Source organism: Manis pentadactyla, chromosome 14, assembly GCF_030020395.1.
Source record: "Manis pentadactyla isolate mManPen7 chromosome 14, mManPen7.hap1, whole genome shotgun sequence".
NCBI classification, from domain to species: Eukaryota; Metazoa; Chordata; class Mammalia; order Pholidota; family Manidae; genus Manis; species Manis pentadactyla.
Window position 1 is genome coordinate 61627588 of NC_080032.1, and position 13686 is coordinate 61641273.

The 13686-nt window shown below is 52.7% G+C and overlaps 1 protein-coding gene across 1 annotated transcript in view; it reads right to left on the minus strand.

Annotated features, from left to right (window-relative positions):
• Window positions 1-7750, minus strand: part of CRACR2A (calcium release activated channel regulator 2A) — a 120492-nt gene extending 112742 nt beyond the window's left edge. The window contains exon 1 of the mRNA XM_036908400.2: window positions 7693-7750. The gene's annotated coding sequence lies outside the window, so the exon portion shown is untranslated. The remainder of the gene's footprint in view (window positions 1-7692) is intronic.
• Window positions 7751-13686: the final 5936 nt, after the last annotated feature.

Sequence of the window (13686 nt, forward strand, 5' to 3'; positions counted from 1 at the left end):
CTGTGAACCCAAGCACGTTATTAAATTTCTCTGAGCCTCATTTCCTCCAAAAAATGGGATTCGAGGTTCTAGATTAGGGAGTGTCTGGCACATGGCAGGCACTCAGTAAATGACCTGATTCTGCAGAGGCCCCTGCGAAGGTCTGCCTGTGCCTTTTGCTTCTTTTCCAGTTGACTTCATTCCCAGCATTAAGCAACATCTAATGAAGCTGAACCCTGGGCCCCGAGCAGAGGCAAACCCCAAATTTCTGAGTGCAGGGAGAACATAACAGCAGCGAATGCAGTCCTCAGAGGAGGTAATGACATGCAAGAAACGTGCCAAAGAGACACATCACAGAAGATAGAAACGTTAGAAAGAATGCCTGCTGGAGAAATAAGAAATACACTCAGCCATGTCTGCAGACAGCACAACCACACCCCAGGAATAAACTACCTTGCCCTGAGTAAATGCACGGTCAAGCCACAGCAAGACACCAGAGGGGACAGAAAAGCACGACGGAGCACCATCAGGAACAAACTGACATGGCGACCAAGCCCCGTGCTGGCCAGAGCCATGGTCAGAGCTAAACTCACACTTTCATAGTATGTTTTTAATGAGTTGAAAAGCTTAATTTAGCAGTTTGCTGAATTCCATTAGCAGTTTATCTATGGTATGCAATTACGCTATTTTCAAGCAAATCCTTTTTGGCTAAAGGCTCCAGTTAAGAATCCTGATGAAAGATGGTTCACACGAGACATACTGAAATCCATACAGATTCTAGCAACCCTCTAGGATGGACACTCATGGGTGAGGGAGGGCTGGCCATGCTTGGCTCTGAAATGACTATGGCCTTGGGTACGTGACATTGCTGATGCTGCTTCCTCATCTGGAAAGGTGGACGGTAACAGCCACCGGATCACACCACCAGGACAAATACACAAAGTACTGTATGAAGAGCTGATCACAGAGCCCAGCCCAAAGCCGGGCAGTCTCACTGAAGCTCGTTTGTCTGAACCGGAGAATTAAAAGCCAGAAAAGTCAAAGAAAAGCAGCAGAAAGACTGGCCAAGGGAAGAGGACCCTGAGGGCAAGGCCACTGTGCAGGGGGAGGCTGAGGCAGCGAGGCGACGGCGCCCCTGGAGCCGGGGCTGGTCCCAAACCCTATCAGCCGGGAAGATGGGAAAGTTCTGGTGACGGTGGATGCGGCTGCACAACGATGTCAGTGTTCTTAATAACACTGAACTGTACATTTAAAAATGCTAAAATGGTAAATTTTATGTTACATATATTTTACTCCAATAAAAAAGACCAAGTTACCAAAAAAAAAATTAAAAAACAAAACAATGTTTTGTTTTAACATTTAACAATGTTTTAACACCCAATTCCCAGCCCACTGAACACTAAAACTCAAGTAGCATAAAGGAGAGCTGGGGTTGTCTTCTCCTGGGGGTGTTGGCAGGGAAGGCCGCGTCCGTGTGTCCGGACACCACGACGAAGGCTCCTTGAGTCAGGATCTCCATCACCCAGAGCCGGTCCTTCCCAGGCATGTCTGTTCCATCCATGCTTCCCGAACACTTGGAAACCCAAAGCCACCACAGAACATGGTGCCAGAGAAAGAGCTAGAGAGCTTCTTACACAGAGCAGTCTGTCTTTCCTGACAGCATCTCCCTCAGAGTAATTTCTGGCCGTAATGCAGACAAAACAGAATGAAACCTCAAGGACGTCCTCTCCTTCCCTACCCCGCTCTCACCTGGGGGCAAGGCTGCTGCCATCTGGTTCAGAAAACCCCTGCCCTTGGGAAGAAGCCTCTGACTTCCCATTCTGCTCAGGTTGTACGAAGAGTAACTTTGACAAACCACCTCCTCCTTCCCCACAGAAAAACAAACCCTGGACGAAGACAGGTGTAGTCTCTCTGGCCAGCATCTCTGTGACCTTTGACATGAGCCCTCTGACCTCTTTCATGTCCCCAGAAGGGCATGCTCACCTGGCACCACCATGGGCTGTCCCTGTGCCTCAGGGAATGGCTGCAGCAAATGCCCCGTGGCCTGGGCCTGGCCACATTTCCCAGTGGCATCCCCCTACCATTACCAGCATGCCTTTGCCCATGTTCCCTGCCTCCAGGGCGTGCCACTTCCCTCTCTGCCTGGAAGAAGTCAGCCCATTCTCCCAGGTCCAGCTCCAGTCTCACTTCCTTGGTGAAGCCACAGGAATATGCTTGACGCGGCTTGCCTATAAATGACCAGCATCGGTTCTCTCTAGATCAGCCCTCCAAGGCAACTGTGAAAGCTGATTGAAGGATCTGTGCCCTCTGCTCCTCAGCCAGATCCCCTGGGGTCCCTTAGCTGGCACAGGAGGGGCTTCGTAAGCAGAGGTGCTAATTAGGAGAGAGATTCTGCCCCTGCCCTCTGGGGAACTTCACGCTGTCAAGGACCAACCAGGGGACGGGGACCCCCAGCCAACAGGACTCAGTGCAAACTCTCAACATGCAGTCACCAGAGCCAGCGCACCCGGAAGCCCTCCCCACCGCGCCGTGCCTCTTCACACCCATTAGCTCACCCGAGAGGCACGGGCAGGCAATTATGCCCATGTGCCACTGGAGAGGAAAGATACTCAGGTGTAGAGAGGGTGCATCCTGAGGACAGTGACTGGTTAGAGTGGAACTGGACCCCCGACTTGGCATTTTGAAAGCAGGCTGAGGAATGGTCGAGGACTGGCCCTGGAACCAGGCTGCTGGGTTTCAAATCCCAGCTTGGCTTCTCATTAGCTGAATGGCCTCTTTGGAGCCTTGGCTCCCTTGTCTGTGAAATGGGAAGAATGACCTGTCTCCTGAGTCTGTAGTAAGGATTGAATGGGTCCATTTGTGCCAAGTTCTCATCCATGCCTGGCGTATTTGTGCATCCGGCCTCAAGGTGCAGGGAGAAAAGGGGCCCCGAAGTTAATGTTGATCAGGGCGGGGCTGCAGGAAGTCACTCTCCCTCCCACCTCAGCGCCAATCAAACCTCCCATCCCAGTCCGCGGGCCTGTGGTTGTGTGGATACAATGCGGCAAAGCACCAGCCACTCAGGCCCCTGAAAATCCTGGAGCTCAGCACTGAGCTCGATCTGACATAAATCAAGTGAAAATAAGCCAATTGCCCAGGTAAGAGGAGACTTTCCTATCGTCCGCACTGGGAATTGGGCCCTTGTAGCCAGCCTCCTACTCTCCCTTGTGCTGCTGTGGGTTAAACCGGGAGTTCAGGCAGCTGCCTGGCCAGAAACGCAAATGGAGGCTCTGGGGAGTGGGAGGGCATGACCTGCTCATCCTGTAGGTCTTGGCACACCCACAGCAGGTGTGCTGTCTCCCATCACCTTTCCGTTGAGCGCAGTAGGGCAGAGAACTGCACAGATGGGGGGAGCACGAGGAGCAGAGGGCTGGGTGCTAAGCCAACCCCTCCACGCTGCTGGAGCTCCCTCGCCTCGGGCAGCGATCCCACCTCCCACAGTTTCTCAGGGCAGGGCAGCCATGTGTATGAATAAGGGGTCTTCAGCACAGGCTCAGTGGGACAGAGGCCCTTGGAATCTGAGCCACGTGGGAAGCGATCTGCTCCCACCTCCCTGCACCTCCTAGAAATGCCTGGAGCTGTCCCCAGGGTCAGGCGGTGCCAGGTGGCCAGATGGCTGCTGCCCGGGGGAATGCCTCCCCTGGCCAGCCCATCCAGGATGTGTCAACAAACAGGCCACAAAGAAAAAGCCTGCTGACATTCTGAGAAGGCGGAGCCACAGCAAACTGATGAAGGGCATGCACTGTTTCCAGAACAATCTGTCACAAAAGAAAATGTTACATCCTCACGCTGGGAGAGGCCCCTGAATGGAACTTTGTCCATCGGACAGTGACCCCCTTGGTTGCCCCAGCAGACGAGGGCCTTCGGGAGTCCCTTCCCAGCACTGGCCTTCAAAAGTGTCATTCTAGGTCTGACCCAGCTGGTGGGTTCATCCAAAAGGGCAGAGTGGCCACAAGACCAGGATGGACTGGAGCACAGAGATGCGTGCCAGGCCACGCTGCAAAGGAGACAGGACCTCTGGGGCCAGAGCCAGCAGGTACTTCCTCCCTCCCGCAGCCTCGGCCACAAACTGGTTTTGTCATCAGATGCTGTCAGGCTGAGCTGACCGTTGAGCACAGCTGTGAAGGGCAAACAAGGGCCCCAGAGGCCCTGTGCTGGGTCCTGGAAGTGGGAGGGCTGTCTCCCTGTCTTGATGCTGTTGGTGAGTGGGGGCCAGTGTGATGTGATGCTGAAGGCCCCGCTCTGGGTCAGCCAAACTGCCCAGGTTCAAGTCCTGCCACTTACTGGCTGTGTGACCACAGGCATGGCACTCTGCCCCTCTGATCCACAGTTACCTTTCCTAAAAATGGGAATGACAGTAGTGCCTACTCTGTCCCGATGATGACCGGTTTGCCCTGAACATCCTGCATTATGTCATTATTAATTCTCTCTTTTTCACTCTCCAAAGGGAGCAGGTTGCACAGTAAATCACAAGGCTGCCAAGCTGTTTATCTTCCTGACTTATGCTGCCTGAGTACTGGGGACCCCAGTTCCCAAAGTGTTGGTCCCCAAATACAGCTCTGCCGGGCCCCCGAGTTGTCTGGGACACAAACCCTGTTTTTCCTTGTTCTCTCCCGTCCTCCTCTTCCTCCCCTCTCCACAGCCATCCCCTCCTTCCTGCTTCTTCCCTGTTAGTGCTTTCCTGACTTCCCTGAGGGCTCCCCCTGACCCTGCACATTCGGATGGGACACTTTCTGGCTGTACCTAAACTACACCTTACCAAATTTCTGTTAGAGGAAAGGAAACAATTTGAGATGTTCAGGTAATTATTTGCCCACTAGATGATGAGTGGACATAATGTGCCATTGTGTGTGTGCATGTGTGTGTGTGTGTGTGTGTGATTTAAGAGGAAAAAGAGAAGAGCAGCTTGTGTGTGTGTGTGTGTGTGTGTGTGTGTGTGATTTAAGAGGAAAAAGAGAAGAACAGCTTGAAATGGTCTATCAGTGCTGGAGCCTGTCTATAAGAACCACCCCAAAGGCTATTTTAGGGGAGAGCCTGGAGGCTGCTCTCTGAGCAGCGGGCCTCCCCATGTGGCAGTGGAGAGAGAAAATTGAGAGTCAGGAGCCCTGACCTCTCTCTGCCACCCACTAACCACTGGCACAGGACCATGATTCTCTGAAGCCTTAGTTTCCCCATTTGTAAAATAGGGCACACTGTCCCTGGACCACCCCGATGCTAAACATTGCAAGATGTCCTGGCCCTATTCTTAGAATCCACAATGGCACTTGTGAAATCCGCACAAATTCTGCAACCACATCTCACATCTTTGGGACGGCCTATCCTTCCTTACAGCTGTAACACAGGAGGGAACAAGGCCTGGGACAGTAGAGCCCGAACTAAGTCTCACCCAAGGGTCATGGCAGATGCCTGAGCCTCCTGTGCATGGAGACCAAATATGCAATTGTTCTGTGTGGAAGAAAAGCAAGGGAGAAGGAGGGCGGTGAACCAAGTGGCCGACATGGCAGATCCCTGGGGAAGCCCCACCAACTCCCAGGCCGGCTTCTCCCTTCCCTCCCAGCGGCCCTCAGGCTCCACCCCTCTTTCCCCAGGCAGGCTCAGCGAATTCCCAGCAGGAGGCTGGAGAGCTGGGGGCCACGACAGCCCCTGAGCCAGTGCCAGGTACCACCAGAGGCTCACACATCTCCCAGCATCCTCCACCCTGCCCCTGCCCCTAGGGGCCCCTGCCCAGCCCTGGAACTGGAGTCACGGCCATCACAGTCTCTTCCTCTGCTCTGGCCTCTGAACGTTATTCAGTGACCCGACTGGATCTATTCCATCTGTCTCTGGGTTCTAATCCCTAACCCAGCTCTTATGTGCTATGTAATGCTAGACAAGTTGTTTAACCTCTCTGGTTCTTGGTTTCCTCCTCTACAAAATGGGGACAGTAGTAATAATCTCATCAGGCTGTTGGGAGGATCTAATGAGATCTTGGGTGGAGATGCCCACCGCGGGCCCTGGCTGTTAGCAGACTATCCCCCCACCCTTGCCTCACCCCTCGTAGAAATGGCTATGGTAGAGCCCTCCTCTCTGTCCCCAAAGGCCCCCACATGGCCACTGCAATCTTCGCCTTCCCAGTTGTCCTCCTGCACCTTCCTTCCCTGTCATGCATCCCAGACTGCTGCCAAATGACAAGTTCTTCTGAACCCAGCTCCAGCACCGCCATTCCCCTTCTCAGGACCCGTCAAAATATCCCAGGCCTAATAATAAAGTTCAGGCTCCCTCGACCAGCACACCAGACCTCCCACCATCGATCCCACCGACATTCCTCAGCACAGCGTCTACGACGCTTGCCCGTGGCCCCAGACACACCCCACTGCCACAACTCCGCTCAGGTGTCCCTCCCCCTGGACGGCCCAGGCCTGCCTCCTCAGGTCCCAGCCTAGTGTCACTTGAGAATGCCCTCGCAGTCTGCTCCTTCCAGAGTGACTCCCTCCTCCACACTCCCCTGGACTCCCGGCATTTAGTCCTGAGAGATGAAGGGACCTCTCATACATGAAGCCTCTCATTCATCATTCAAGAAATGTACCCAGAGCAGCATTTAGTGGTCCACACAAACCCAACGAGGTCATGCATGTTAATTTCACCTAAAAAGGGACAGGAACCCTGGGCGCTCAAACTAAAGTGCTCTTCTACATTGAGTAAGCTACTAGTTTCAGGCCCCTCGGCCCTCATCCTTGATAACGATTCTTTGGGACATGTCGGTGTCTTCCCATCAGGAAACTCACTCACTCAGGAGTAAGGTCCTTCCTCCCATGGCCCTTTCTGCCCTCTGGAATCTATTGCACAGAACTAATGCCGTTGGGATTCCTGATACCCTCGTCAGAGCCAAACACGGGGCAGGGGCAGGACAAGTTCACGGCGTGTAAGGGGTGTACATGTACACGGCAAGTACATGGATTCAGAGGGCTCTCCTGCATGCTCGGGTATATCCACCACACTCCTGTGCACGCCCGTGCACACAGTCACACATAACCACCTGCGCGTGCACACACAGAGGCACACATACGCACCTGCACACACACGTGTATGTACATATACACACATACACAGTCACACATATCCACATGCATGACGCACGTGCACGCACACACACACACACACACACACACACACACACACACACCTGGGCCAGAGTCAGCACGGCCAGCTGAGTCACCCAGCACACCACACCACAGATGGGGCCAGGGAGGAAGTGCACCCCAGGACAGCTCACTTCCTGACCACCTTCCTTTGCTCTGGGAGGTTATCTTTCTTTCTGACTCTCTGTCTCTCCCAGTTCTTTGTTTCTACACAGGGCAACAGGCCCCTCTGTCTTGGCCCACGTGGCAAGGGCCCCCGGCAGCGCTGACTTGCAAGTAGGGAGCTGGGTTCTAGATTGAGGTCCTGGGCAAGTCACTTCACCCCTCAGAGCCTCTGCTTCCTCTTCTGTGGAACGAAGCGTCCGGGCGGCGCAGAAGGGTAGCTTCCTGAGCTCAGCCCCAGCGCCCCGGCCTCCCCCAGGAGCAACGAGGGAGCAGAGCCCCGGCAGGCCGGGCGGGGTGGGGCCAGCTGTTCCCGCGCAGCCTCCGGCCCTGGAATTCCCGCGCCGCGCGCACGTCTGCTCACTCCCGCCCCGCCGCCCGCTCCTCCACGTACCTTGGGAGGCGCCGCCTTCCCGTGCGCCGCCGGCTCCGCTCACAGCCGTCAGGTCGCCGCCTGCCGGGCCGGCTGCTTCGCCCGCCGCTCTCCGCCAGACCTCGCGCGAGCTGGGCCAGCCCCGGCCGCACAGGGGGAGGCTGTGGAGGCCCCGCTGCCGGACCGCCGCTGCCTGGGCGCCCTCCGGGATGTGCGCGCCTTGCGGTGGGGTCTAGGCCGGCGGGAGGGACCTCAGACTGCCTGGGCGCCCGGGTGGCGAGGGCGGGGCTGTTGCTGACCTAGCCTGCCTGACTGGTCGGCCTCCTGGGCCCCTCTGCTCCCGAGTCCCCTTGTCCCTTTGCCCTGGATGCTAACAGTGCAACGTGCCCGACATTTCTGGAAACCTGGGGCATCAGTGTGGGCACCCAGGTCCACGCCGGCTGCTGTCTCTGGAGATTCAGTCTTCTTTACCTTTCTTTCTCTTCTCGATATTCTACTGTGTGCATGAATGTTTGTGCGATAAAACCATCTGATACATATTTATTAATAAAGCATTACATAAATCTCCAAAGTTCTGCCAAGGCTTCCAGGTTGAAGAATAACCCTCAGGGCTCTCTACACACACTTTGTGGCCACCAGCTAAATCTCCAGCCTCACCCCTTCTCCCCCAAACACACACATGTACCCCTTCTCCAGGCACACAGGCTGGAGTAAAACACCAGCTGCTGGGAGCTCTTGCTTTCCTACTTTCCCTGGTGAAATCCTGCCTGGCATCCAGACCCCACTGAAATGTTCCCTTCTGGGTGCATCCTCACCCAGACACTGGCCCCACCAGAACACACAGCCCCCTGATGGTAAGACCATGGATCGCAGGTGGACATACATGTTAGCATCCTGCTTTCCCTCCTCCTCCCTGGCTCCTCCCTCCACGCTAAGCCCTGTTCCAGGACAGGTAGGCATGGACACTTGCTGAGCAGCTGTTGCAAACTGCCACGTGGCGTCCTCGCCTCCCTTGAAGCCCAGTTAGCCACTAGCTGGTAACCTCCCTCCACCCACCCAAGCGGAAGGGCTGTTCCAGACCCCCTCTGCACCAGTCAGGAGGCTGTCAGGCCACCTCCCCAGCCCTCCTTCTGGTGTGCCAGGCCCTGTGCGCTGGTCTTTTCCCTTCCTGTTTTGGGCTGTGTTTGTGTCAGCTCCAAGGTCAGAGTGGGTTGCCTTCTCATTCTGAATCTTGCTGCTGCTCAAGTGCACAACTTCAGTAACAAAACAGGTTGCCCTGGGTGCCTGGCCCTTCCCTCCCTGCTGCTTGAGGAAAGAAGGAACTTTCCTTATTAGAATCTGAGAAATGGAAGAGTCTTTAGAGATTACTGAGGCAAAGCTTAACCACCCCATTTTATAGAGGAGAAAACGGAGGCTGGAGAGGTGAAGCGGCCTCAGAGGTGTCCACCATTGTCCTGTGTGTCGTTAAATGTTATGAAAGCCGTGGCCCTGAAGGCTTAGATTGTCTTTCACTTCCAGAGGGACTCCGAGAGTTGCCATGTCCCACAAGGCACTAACACAGCAGTGGGGAGGCGCTCATTCTGGAGCCCAAAGGCCTGGGCTTGCACCTTGGTGCCCCAGCCTGTCGGCCATGGCCCTGGCAAGTCACCAAACTTCCCTTCATCAGTGAAATGTGGATGGTTCCAGTTCCTGCAGCATCGGCTGTTCTAACAATTTAAACAAGTGTGTGTCTTTAAAGGGTTTAAAACAGTAGCTGGTACATGAACACCAGGTGTTTGCCCTTACTGATATTTCTGTTATTATGAATTATATTATCTTAAATTATATATTAATTTAATTGTATTAATTATATATAAAAATAATTATCTTATTTCACAGGTGAAGTAACTGAGGGTTACCCAAAGGCTGAGACTCGCCACGGGATTGTTGCTAGTGGGTGTGAGTTTGCTCTTTCCGTCTGACACCATTCTGCTTCCTGTCGGATCCCATCATGAGATGGAAAACCACCCCACATGTGTCCAGGTCCATCTCACAGAGCAAAAAACAACTAGCCCATCTCAGCACACCTAGATGTCTCGTGGTACAAACACTAACCCCACCTCTGGATTGATGGTGATGTCTGGTTGCCAGGCACTTGCCTTCACCGAGCACTGCCCCTGTGGCTTCCTTCAGAGTCCCAGAAGCATGGCAAGTGAGGGCTGAGAGGTCAGCTTGTGCACAGCAGAGGAGAGGCAGGCAAAGGGGACTCTCCTCATGAGTGGATATAGGAAACAGGCACAGAAGGCATTCACTGATTGACCTCAGGCTGTGCAGCCAGCCTGGAGCTCAGGAAGCATAGGAGCCCTACTTTCTCTTTCCCCAGGGCACATGGCTCCTAACTCCGTGCTGCAGGAGAAACCCAAACTCCTTCATTTAAAGAGCATTCATTGTGCAGCTCTGAGGTGATGAGTAAAAAGTTAGGCAGGGCCAGCCTCGGGGTCATGTGTCCCATGCAATTGTTCCCTGAAAAAGGCCTCATGCTTGGTGTTCCACGTTCAACTGTCACCTTCTCGAAATTTCTTAGTAAGTCTTGCACTGGACCCTGTAAATTGCATGGCAAGTCTGGACCTAGGCCCTTCCCTGGAGTATCTCAGTTTGCAGGAGTCACTAGGTGACTGACAGATGCAGTGGTGTGGGGCAGAGGCTGTGCAGAAGCAGGGGAGCTCTGGGGTCCAAGACAGGGACTCAGCCAGTCTTTGGCTTACTCAGGCCACCTTCCCCAGCTGCCTACCCAGCCACCAGCTGCTGGCCTTGATCCTCTTTGCTGGGAGAGTGGCCTTGGTTAGGGGCCAGGGCCTGTAACCCCAAATAGCTGCAGCAGACCCCACCATCCTAATATTCCTGGCAATTCCAGGAAACGTGTTGGAGCCCCAAGCCTTCCTCGTGTACTCCACCCACCCCTCACCTTTCTCTCAGATTTCCACTGGCCTCTGGTTCCCTCTGCCTACCTTAAAGGAAAAGGGTAGAGAAAGTCACCCCCACTGAAAAGCAAGTGGCAGTTAAAACCAAATGAGCCGTGCATCCAAAGGACTCCTGGGTTTTATTAGGGATATTTGTGTATCCCCCAGACTGACATGCCTGACATGTAACAGACATCTGATTCACCATAGTTGAGAATGAAGGACAAATGCATACGCCAAAGCCTAGAAGAGGTAAGTCAAAGTTCACTGGCCCACGAACCTGGGCTTTTTGTTGTGTTTTGTTTAATTTGTTTTTTGGAAGAGTGCCAGAGGCCTCTACCCAGTGGTGTGGGAGCCTTGAGAAGAAAGGAGATGGGCAAGGAAGGATGGACTGTTCTCAGGGAGCTGCCAGGAGAAGGAAGGGGACAGTGTGGGAGAAACGCAGAGGAGACTCGAATATCTGAAGATTGAGGTCAGGGACCCAATGACAAAGTAGGGATGGGGAATGAGGCAGGCAAAGGCCCTGGTTCAAGAAGGGACTAGGGTCTGCAGCAGCTATTTGGGGCTACAGGCCCTGGCCCCTAAGTCCCTTAAGTCTCCACTTCAGCCCCCAGGGCTCAGAAACAGGACGAGGGGGATGAAGATGAGTGAGGATGGGGAGCGAGGCCTGGCAGGACCGTGGGTGGAGCTCCTGGGCAAATGCCCTGTTTTCTCTGTGATGTGGAGAAGAGGTAATGGCTGGAGGGTCTGGGTGGACCAGGGGAGCAGGCAGTATTTAGACACTCACGCTGTGAGTTGCTGGCTTCTCAGTGGTGGGGGACCCGATAGGAGAGAGCAGCAAGTGGCTTGGAGAGCACAGGAACCCAGAGAGGGGTGCCTCCTGGGGTCCCCTTAGAGCTTCATGGCACCCTTCCTGCTGGAGTTTCTGTTGTCCTGCTCAGGTGCTGCGCTCCACTGTAACTGAAGGCCAGCTCAGCTGGCTTGGCCCTCCCTGGGGAACAGTGGAAACATTCACTGTGCCAGTACACGACTTCCCTTACTGTCCCTTCTTCCTTATCATGAATGGCTACAATTACAGTTCCCAACAGGTGGAGGCCAAAAAAACAAACAGACCTTTTAATATTGACTCTTCCAGGCTCCATGCAGAGCAGCAACACCTACCCCACCTCCCAGAGCAGCCCCAGCAAAGGCCAAGTCCACCAGCAGCCCAGGCTTAGAGGGTTTTGGCTCTCCTGGAGCAGGCAGACACCACTGGGAGATTTTCTGCATCCACACCTCCCACCTTCCTCTCCTTAGACATTGGGCTTCAGTGGGAAGGAGACATCCTTCTGTGAGATTGCAGAGGCCAGTTGTGGCTACATACTCATAGCTGTTATTGAAAAAAAGGCTGGACTATAGGAAAAATGGGCCTTCTTGAGGGTATATATGAAACCCATGGACTCCCCCTATGGAATTCACAGGTCTGGAGTCCCTCAGAAGCAGGGCAAGAGATGAGCATAACTTTCTACTTCTCTCTAGCTGCAAGAATGGACTTCATCATTCTGATGGGATCATAGTCACAGACCCAGAAGAGAACCAAAAGTCAGGGAGCCAATCCCACATATTACAGGTGAGCTGACCAGGGTACAGGAGATTTGGCCAGCAGGAATGGTGACAGATGCGGGGTTTCCTTCCATCTCCCCTACAGGTGGCCTCTGAGAGACGGAGTTCCTGACGCCACCTTATGTCGGATATTGTTTTTTCTGTCAGGAATTTCTGAACCCCATGTTTACAGAGCAGGGAAGAAAAATATCATATAATCATACATTATATAATCAAGGATGTCCCTTACTTGACAGTAGAAACCATAGCATTACTTCTGCTAAAAAAATTTAAAGACTCTATAATGAGTAATAGGTTGGCCAAAAAGTACAGGAAAACAGAGGTAGAATTAGCTCCTCTGGGAGTGATGAAATCAATGTTTTATAGCTACTATTTTGCTACTTGTAGAATTTTTGAGAAAGGAAGGTACAGCTCTTTGTCCCCATAATATTACTTTTTCATGCATGCATACACGTGCAAAACCCTAACCACCGTCTCCTGGCTGTTAATGTTATAAATAAAGAAATAAGAAACAGGAAAGTAAAACGGGGGTGCTGTAAGCCAAGGAATGTTTTCAGGCCTAGGGTTTAGTGGAGCCAGCTAGCCCCTTAGAACAGTGAGGACAAAGGCCGCTGCCATTTACAAATGGAGTGGCTCCTAATTACCTAATTCTTTCCTCATCAAAAGTGTGTGAGGCACATCACCATTGGGGGAAGAGGTTTTGCTTTGGTAAAAGACAAAAAAGGTTTGGATTTTCTAAGCTGGTGCTCTTAACCAATAATAGATTTGGGACATCAAAAATTACACTAGCTGGCATTTGGGAATTTCAGAAAATATAAGTTAAATGACCTATTTAAAAAATATACTTACCTCTTGACTCATTAGAAAACAGAAATAATTAAAACAACTGCTTAATATTATTTCTAGGACAAAGAACACAGAGGCTATAAATAGCTAACTAGATTAAAATGAAATATCAGAATTTTAATAGAACTCTGCTGCTGATTCACGAGGTTGTAAGTCCCAAGTCCTGTGGAGTTTCTCTGCACTGCTGTTCGCCTCCCCCTGGTATCCTTTCCTGAGTCATCACCTTAGCTCAGGTTTAACTGCACATTCTGGATCATTACCTTGACTTTCTACTTTTAGACCCTCCTCAGTCCAATGTACCCTACATGAGTGCCAGATGATGATATATGTATGGAAAGCAAAGTTTCTAGACATGTCCTTTCCTGCACAGACACAAAAAAACCCTCCATGAACACCCCTCCTGTGTTTTCTGAAATAAAATCCAAAAATCTTTAGGTGGGCCTCCAAAGCCCTCACCCACCTCCAAGCTTGCTTCTTGCTACTCACCCACTGATAGGCTGGGAAGAACCCCATGTTAACTTTCTAAAAGCAATGTCTTGCTAACTTTGTTTTTGTTGCCTGAAGGGCCCCCCGCCATTCCATCCAAAGGGCCAGATCCAGCCCACACGGCCCACTGCAGGGAGACATC